Below are 10,172 nucleotides of genomic sequence, written 5' to 3' on the forward strand. Positions count from 1 at the left end.
GCAAGACATATTACTCTAATTGGTAAGCTATTTCAATGACACCACATCCAATCCAAAATCATAAAACAGTAGAAAATGCTCCACCATGCGATTCCCTTTCTGCAAAAATGATGTCCCACAATCAAAAGTGTAAAATCCATTATTCGTGGATACGCCAAATAAATGAGCAGTAACCTGCCTGGGTAAGGAACCAAGTCAATTTGGCCAAATTCAATAATTATTTAGAGAACATTAGTCCCATCTTCAAAAGTAAGAACAAAAGAAGAAAAGTAAGTGATTGGGCGGTGCAGTGGTGCAGCCGGGTAATGCCAATAAGCCTGACAGCAGAACAAGAGGTTCTTGATTCTTGGCTGGGTGCCTTGCCTTCTGTGGTTTCATGTTGCATGCATGTTCACCCTAGGTTCTCCCTCCGGTACGGGTTCTCGGTCATTCTAAACACACTTCTGGAGCAGCATTTCTCCCCCCCTCTGCTGAAAACAGGATCTGTGGAACCTAGTCAGACATTCCCGGTCAACAAATGTTAAATAAATAAATAAATAAATAAATAAAATAAATAAACACATAAATATGACTACCTCGCCCAGTATAGCAAAATCATAAATGAAAGCCAATATCCTTTGTATACGCATCTGAATAGAAATCAATGGCCGTCTCAAATAATGCGCAGTGTTAGAAGATATGAAGCACTTACAGTTCAAAAGATTCCCAGTGTTTAAAGCAGATCCAAAGACCAGCACATATTAATAGGCTTTAGAGCATTTGTAATATCCACACACCATACCGCATAATGAAACGTATTGCAGTCGCGAGGGCCCAAATACAATGACATCTCCTAAATACATGTAAAAAGATTTCCAACCTTATACAGTCCCATATTGTAGACCCAAAGGTGCAAGAAAAAATGGTTTAAACTTCATTGTAGATAGGTAACCAAAACTGCTGGGCTAAAACCGATAATAATATTCGATAATAAAACTCCGAGTTTACTTCACTTTGGACTTCCTTCTTTTCTCTGCTGTTGGCCTGTGGCATTTCTGGGCTTGGATTACCTATCATTATCGGTTTTAGCACAGCAATTTTGGTGACCTATCTACAATGAAGTTTAAACCATTTTTTTCTTGTACCTTTGGGTCTACACTACGGGACTGTATAAGGTTGGAAATCCTTTTACATGTATTTAGGAGATGTCATTGTATTTGGGCCCTAGCGACTGCAATACGCTTCATTATGCGGTATGGTGTGGATATTAATGCCATAAAGTCTATTAATATGTCTTATTTGGCAGTTGTGATTTTAGGCACAAGGAAGCCTAAACATTTAATGATGGTATGATTATGTTTGTATTATATTGTGCTCATTATAGGAGTTCATTTGTTATGAAGGCTTAGACCATAGCACTGGGGACTTTAAAAAGACATACCCCTGGATTCATGAAGCTCGGCGCAAGTCCGGCATAAGGCTTGCGCCGGCCGTGCAGCGAAGATGTGGAGTAGTCGTGCCATATGCATAATAATGAAGGCGCGCAGCCGCCACAGCCACGTGCATAGGAAATGTGCACGAGTGCAAGGGGCGTATCGAAGTTGCACAGGGAGGCGTGTCAATGTCAGCTTTCGAGGAGCAACCTAAACTGCTGAATATTATATTCCACCAGCAATAGTAATCGTACCTATCAGTGTCCGTGGAGACTGAAACGTATGCAAAGCAGAGTCCCTGCGAACAGAAAATGAGCACTCAAACACAAATGCACGGTAGGGAATAATGGGTCCCTACCCATGAACAAATGACAGGAAAACCATGTGCCTGTAGTCCAACGTAGTGTTGATAGCTATACCATGTGGAAGTGAAATGTAACAGATGTTAGCGCGCCGCCAGTAGGTACGTCCAGTCCAACGGAGAGGGTCACCAGCCGACCCATAATTTGAGGGAGGGAACATAGCTGTGCAGATGTGTCCATAACAAAATACACAAGGAGAAATGTAGATATAGGTAGTGACTGTATGTCTGAATCATATCCCACAAGCCATGTAATAGTCACATACAAAAGGTATGTCCGTATTTCACATACCAAATGTGATAGGAAATAGCATACGCATGTAAACGAAACAGAAGGAGCATATAACTGAGCCATAACAACACGGACACATGTAGGCTGAAAGGAACAGTATGATCCATACTGTCAACCAAGATTACCACCTGTCCCACTTTGTGAGTGACAGACCCTCTGTGGGCAGATGTGTCCTGACACAAACATGTAAAACTGGCAAATGTCCAGAGAATATAGGACATAATTCCTCCGTAGACATCATGTAATAGTTGCATTAAACATATTTCACTGGACGTATAATACATAAATGTCATAACAAACAGAATAAGATACCAAAATGCTACAAGAATAAGCTTAGATATAGGCAAGAATTGTAAGTTCTATCTGCCGAACTGACCATGGGTATGTGTCGGCCTGTAAAATATGCTGTGTTCACCGCAACTGTCACAGTAGGGTTGCCACCCTTACAAATGGCCAAAGTGGGACATGTTTGGTACAGACATCAGACTGTACAGGCCGACACATACCCATGGCCAGTCCAAGGACAGAACATAACTGTTTTGCCTACAGAAAAGCGTATTCCTGTAGCATTTTAGTTGCTTATTCTGTTTCTCATAACAGTCAGGTATTTTAGATACAGAATTAACTGTTTAATGCAACTATCACATAAAATATAAGAAATATGTTTGTCCTAAAATCTCAGGACATTTTCCATGTTGACAATTACATGTCAGGACACAACTGCCCAAAGAGGGATGGTCCCTCGCAAAGTGGGACAGGTGGCAACCCTATGTCACACTGTGGCCAATTGAAAAGGTGGAAACACAACCGTTGACTGTGGAGAGGCAATGTCCATAACAGTCGAACATGTGTAAGGAATAGCTTGGGCATAGGAAAAGGTGCCATCCTACCAATGAGTAGAACAGGCTGGCAAAATCCGGAAGGCAGCTGTATAATCCGAACGTGTATGTGACACAGTCAAACAGGTAGTACCCGGATACACCAACCAAGTAATGAAAGTGAAGTAAGGGTGTGTACCCATGTGCGTGAGGTATAGCATGTGGAAAGCAAACATGGCAGGATAGTCCACACAACCATAAAAGTACCCGACACATGTAGGGTAGTCAGTGTGTAACTGTGGCCGTGTTATGGGCCAACAACCAAAGTAGTGCTCTATGGGGTGTGAGTAATTCGCGTGTGAGGGGTGTGTGTTTAATGGTAAATTCCTCAAAGGCAATACTTGTGTCATATGCAGAAAAGGTGAACCGGAGGTGTATGAGGGGGCAGCAGGTGAAGTGGAAAGAAACACAACCTCATGTAGAAACAGCTGCAAGACAAGCAGACAGGCCATAGTGTAGAACACAATCCCACAAACATATGAATATGGAAATATGCGAGACAAATGTATAGATACGGCACCGTCACATACCCACAGATGGGTCCTTATGGAACTGGCCATAACAAACGCAACACACCTGAGTGCATAATAGCCTACCCAGCATACCCTCCACAACACACAACCTGCCACCATACCAGAACATCCACCAAATCCAGCCGTACTTGGTCCACTGGTTTGTTGCAGAAACAGCTACACACAGTGACCCCTACGCATATGTAGTAGGTATTGTCACCCTAGGCAGTGTCAGGATTGCAAACCATGTAAAACCCCCTGCACATTTTCGTGAAGCCACAAAAATCTTCGATATCTAACTTGTTTTGGTCTTGATCAATTTTTGGGATATCCCTCACGGGATGACCAACTTGTGTAAATAGTAGAATGGGTATGACGACATGATGTCTAATCCAGTAGATATCTGGACACAAGTTAGAACGTGCAGTGGAGGTCCATGACACTGTCCAGCCCTAAGTGGGCATGCATAACCTACCACCCAGGATAAAATACCTTCCCGTGACGCACTTGTCCAGACACGAATACGAGGGAGAATATAATGCACACATTTGCAAAGTGGAAAACGGCATGAGGGTAAGGAAGACACTACGTAAACAGGTCAACCCTGATCAAGTGTGAGGGACACTGACTGTGTGCAGTCGTGACTGACCATACCTGTCAACCTGTGTGAGCAAGATATCTGGACAGAGCTGTGAATATAAGTGAGACAAAGGTCCAAAATCAGGGACAATCTGTAAACATATCTCTTAGAAACATAGAATTTGATAGAATAACAGTTTGCACATTGGCATTAATGTCTGGAGTATGAAGTCTGAAACCCAACTGTCTGTCAGCACATTCCGACTGCAGTCTTTAATGCTGAGCTACCGCTGTGCCAGAACACAACAGCGTATTATGGAGATCCATGCCATACCACTCAAATGTCCGGATATTCGCAGAATGACTAGGGTCACCACCTGTCCCACTTTGCGAGTAACAATCCCTCTGTAGGCAGTTGTGTCCTGTGAAAAAAATCAAGACATAGCAAATGTCCTGAGAGTTTATTCCCTAATTTACTTCAATAGTTGCATAAAACGGTTATTTTATATATGACTCCTTAATATGTTATGTGAAGTAGCATAAGCAATTCAAATGTTACTAGAATAAGCTATTATATGTACAAAAAAGGTTAAAGTTCAGTACTATGCACAGCTGTAGGTATGTTTTGTCCTGGAAAATCTGACATCTCTACAGAACATGTCCCACTTTGGCAGTCAAAAAGGTGGCAACCCTAAGAATGACCACAGGTTCGCCCCATAGTGTTGGTGTGTGCCTCTGACAATCTGCACCAGTGTGGTAAATAGCTGAGGATTGACGTCACTAAATAATGAGAAATATCCTGAGTATAAGACTCCACAAACTACAGAAAAGTCATGCTAATGCAAAACCTAGCATTCTATCAACGTTCTAAGCTTGTAAGAGCAATCGTTAAAATGTGTCCCTAATTGTCCCCCCATCGTGTAGGTTTTGCGCAGGTTCGGTGCTCTAAGAGGTTGAGAGGTATGGTCCGTACATATTTACAGGAACAGCCCTTCACACTTGTGTAATGTACAACTGCATACCTGTAGTCACTTCATGTCCAAAAATAATAATCCCCATATGACTGTATACAGGTAATAGTCAAATGTGAATGGGAACACCTCTCACCGTGGAGTATGGACTGTAACAACCCCACCCATAATATGTAATGCCAACAGAATAAGCTGCTGACAGGTGCCCAAACACCTGTGTCTATAAAGACAGGTAAAACTTCAAAATAAGGAGATAATCCCTGTCCATATGCTTCGTCTGATATTTGACCTCGGCCAGGGAAGTTCCGTTCACCAGGTGGACAAGCCTAAACCCAGACCACTACATGAACACCTTGACAATCAAAGACCTGTATGTGGCTGGACTATATGCCTTGGTGTTCTGCATATCCTCTGAGTGATTAACAATGCAGCCGAAGTCCACAGCAGTAGGCAATAGGGAATGTGTAATATGTAGTATCGCCTTTTTCCCAGCAGGAGAATGGATGCCTGTGTCGTAGGTGAAGCGGTGAGGCGTATGTTGATGTAGCTAAGTACTATGGGTATGCAAATCAATGAGGGAGAACACCAATAGAATAGTGGTTCCGGTATCCGGCCAACGTAAATGCAGTCCCGGTTGACCTACGACCACTGCACATATAACTTGAAAGTGTAATGAAAGCGTTCGTGCAGTACACACATTTAAATATGTAAAGGTGAACGTGTGTTTCGCAGTAGTCCGTAAACTGGAATACAGATATGTAACTGTTACGGTCAGAATTATGAAAGTTCATGGAAGCACAATTAGCTATGAAACATATGTAACCCACAATAAGGATATGCAAGTGCGCCTGCGTGTGTGTAATCCGCTCACAGAATAGAAAATGAATGGTATTTTCCACACGTTCTTTGCACATGGCTCATACCTGTTAAACCTGTAAAGTACGAAACCGGACAAAGCCATGACAACAACTGGTACAAATAGGGACAATCCCCAGATATTGTCTAACAAACATAGAAAGTGGATAGAATAACAGGTGGGTCACTAGCATGGATTCTCTGAAGGGTATGAAGTCGTAACCTGAAATGTTTGTCATTATTTACCAATGTCAGTCTTTAATGATATGCCACTAACTTGCCAGATAGACACAAGGTTATGAAAAACGCACCACAAATAGGGGCAATTCCCCAGATATTGCCTAACAAACATAGAAAGTGGATAGAATAACAGGTGTGTCACTAGCATGGATTCTCTGAAGGGTATGAAGTCGTAACCTGAAATGTTTGTCATTATTTACCAACGTCAGTCTTTAATGATATGCCACTAACTTGCCAGGTAGACACAAGGTTATGAAAAACGGAGCAAAGATAAGAGGCAAAAAGCTGTACATGCAGCGGAAATCTGTACAGTTGAAAGGTATGATATGGAGATATATATACACATATATCCACAGACATAATCCAAAGCAAATTACGAGATGAGGAATGTACAGACATATGTATATATGTACAGATATATATATATATATCTATACACACACGATACATTAATAGATATATACACAACAAACATATGTCCCTGTACATATAACACATGTACATAAATAGGTCACGGTATAGCTAATATGGATAGACAGACAGACATGCATGAAAGGACAATACAACGATGGTTTCCAAACCATTTCCCAGAAACTACCAGTGTGACAGGGCCTGCAAGTTCTACACACTAAACATGAATATAGGTGTCCTTTGCAGGACCCCAAAAATTGATCCGTATGAAGTGCGAACCATCATTGATGCTAAAGACGTCACAGCTGCAACTATGATATAGCTGTACATGCAACAGTAGCAGGTGCAAGGGTAATAACACATGGGTCGATTGAATGTATGACATACGAGCTGATATCCGCAGAGTGGGGAGTTCTCGGAAGTGTCCTCCCATGTTATTATCGCTCACATTAAACATGTCGAATGGGTACTGTGGAGGTGTGTCAGGTATGGGACTCATGGGTATGCAGAATTGGGCCAAGGTGTTGGTTGGCACAGATCTATTAGGTACGCCCCATGGGAGTGATCAATATACCTATGTGGGTATAGCACACGTTTATATTCACAAAAAAGGTGCAACCCATCCACTGGATATTGTGTAAACCATTCACCTACATGACACTGATATAGGTCCCTACGTCTTTCCCCAATGGTTTACACAATATCCAGTGGATGGGTTGCACCTTTTTGGTGAATATAGCACATGCCTATATTCACCAAAAAGGTGCAACCCATCCACTGGATATTATGTAAACTATTGGGGGAAGACGTAGGGACCTATATCAGTGTCATGTAGGCGATTACCAAGTATGGACACGCATACGACCAAGATGGTAACCATACCTGCCAGAATGTCAGAATAAGACAGCTGGACTAAGGCATAGTACACTACAGACAAATAGGGACTATATTAAATATACCTCAGACAAAGTCAGACCGTTGATAGAATAATTGCATAGTCGGGAATACGAATGTTATGAGAGTTAGTAATCATGAAATAGAAATGTCAGTCATGATTACCTAACCGCACAGTCCATCATGGCTTGCCAGCAATCTATCAGAAAGGCACATTATCATGACAAATGTAACAGAATCATAGGTCAAACCCCAGGGCGTATACCCATAATGTGTACAGGTGAGAGGTATGAAGGTAACCCGTCCTAATGAAATGTACAGAACTAGTGATACTAGGTGGACAGGTGAGAAGAAAGACGTCAGGACAAATGACAAAACATGTACAAGTCATAAGCATGTTTGTCCACAAATGTGAATTACAACGTATGGCCTGTGAAAGTCAATGTGGAAGGTTAATAGACTCAAATGACATGTGTCCCTCAGGGTGTCATGCAGTGTCACCGATACAGTGTCCAGTCCCCCATACTCGTACATGAGCTCTGCCACTAACGGAAAGCGCAAATACCGGCGTACACAAGGTACATGATGGAATAATTAGTGTGGATAAGCACCTGTTGGCCTGTGTGAGGAATATAACCCAGTGGGTGGGTGTGTCCTGCAATAGGAATGTAATGGTAACTGGCCTGTGATGGTGCCATGTATTGTGTGTATTGGTGTAACTGTATGAATGTGCAGATGTATGCCTCATATGTGTGGTGTGTTCCTCTCACAATCTGTACCTATCTGCCAAATACCTGAGAACTGACGTCATTAAATAATGATAAACATATGTGTTTAAGACCCCAAATCCCTCAGAAAGGTCATACTAATGCAAAACCTATAATACTGTCAACTATCTACGTTTGTAAGAGTAATATGTAGAATCTGCCCCTATCTGTCCCCCCATCATGTTAGGCTTTGTACAGATGTTTTGCACTAGGAGGTTGATAGGTATGATCAGAAACAGATATATGTCTGAGGAAACAGCATTATCGACTGCAACTTAACTCAGAAGGTATAAAAAGCACTGCAGTAGGAAGTTCATCTGCAGGCATGTGCTGATATGTCAAATGACACAGCAGTCTACAGGAAGTACCTATAGGGTGTCACCTTTACCAATGATGACAGTGGGACATACCCACAGCCATGCATACACCACAAATAGACATAGCACACAGCAAAGCCTAGGCCATGATACACGAAGCCTCCGGCGTGTATGGATTGAGTAAGAGTATAGCAAGGAAAGATGACTGCCAGACTATTCAACAAACACCTGCAGGGGTGTGCAAGACCGCCCGTAACACAAACATTGCACGGACAATGTTGGGATTTGCAACGTACCCCATTTGTATGTGTTAGCTATGCAAATTATGTAATTATAGGGTTGCCACCTTTCCAAATGCCCAAAGTGTGACATTTGTGCTACAAACATCAGATTTTTCAGGGCAAAATATATCCATAGCCAGTACAAAGGACAGAACTTCAGTTTTTTGCCTGAATAAAAGCTTATTTTTGTAGCATTTTAGTTTCTTATTCTGTTTCTAATAACATTTACGTGTTTCAGATACAGAATAACTGTTTAATAAAACTATTAAATAAAATATAGAAAATTATTTTGTCCTAAAATCTCAGGACATTTGCCATTTGTTCACATTTTTTGCAGGACACAACTGCCCAAAGAGGGACTGTCCCTCGCAAAGTGGGACAGGTGGTAACCCTACATAATTACGTGATACATGAAACAGTAAGCTGTCCGTGCAAGAGCAGAGTTATGTGCAGAAATGTACCGGATGTTATCACGACTAACGTTTTGCACATTGCTAAATGGAGCAATGACAGCTGCAAATACAGTATGAATACAGTCGAAGAAGCATGCCAATGTCCAAGTCCAAGGCCAGTGGTGGCTTTGTCCATTGGATATCAATGAACCAGTAGTTGTCCTCCCCCAATCCCTGGTGTGGAAGCATAGCGCCTTTTCACGAGAATCTTGTGCGCTTCAAAACAAGACATATGGATAATATACATACAAAATGTAGGTTTAGCTAGATGTTAGTATGCCATGCAGATGAATGGCAAGCTGGAGACAACATGGCTACTGTGTACTGGTACCTATGTGTGGAAGGTCTCTGTCAGAGATGTAACAAAGCATTTGTAGGCAATGTGAGGCAAGTGAGGCTGAGGATAGTGAATCACAACATGTCATGCCATATGGGCCAAGCCTCTACAGTGTAGTGTAGGTTAAGGGGACTATTAGAGTAGAAGATAGGTGACAACAGGAGTGTGTATGTACAAAACACTGTAACCTCACCGGAGCAGTGTCACATGTGTGCTGTCTGTACTCAGTGGAAGAGGCGTGTCATGAGCTATCCTAGGGAACATCAGAAGACTGATGGCGTACGCCATGGATACCCCCGATGTGACCTACAAACCTGCCCACAGTGTGTCTGCACCCGTGCGTGCCAGTAAGCCCGTGTAAGCATGTGTGCGTGTGTGTTAGGCCATGTGCATGTGTGGAAGAACGAGTAAGCTAGTATACGACTGGTGAAGCCCGTGTAATGTCTTGTATGCATTTGTAAGCAGGTATACATGTGTACTACACACATCACACACGTACTGCACACACAGACACTCATGCTGCCAATACTACACACATCAGTGAAATGGCACATGGATGAAGACTACATCACCAGAGGTAACAGTGCTGTAAACTATGCCACAGTGATGGGTC

This window comes from Protopterus annectens, chromosome 8.part0 (assembly GCF_019279795.1).
Source record: "Protopterus annectens isolate FY-2018-M chromosome 8.part0, PAN1.0, whole genome shotgun sequence".
In the NCBI taxonomy this organism is placed as follows: Eukaryota; Metazoa; Chordata; order Ceratodontiformes; family Protopteridae; genus Protopterus; species Protopterus annectens.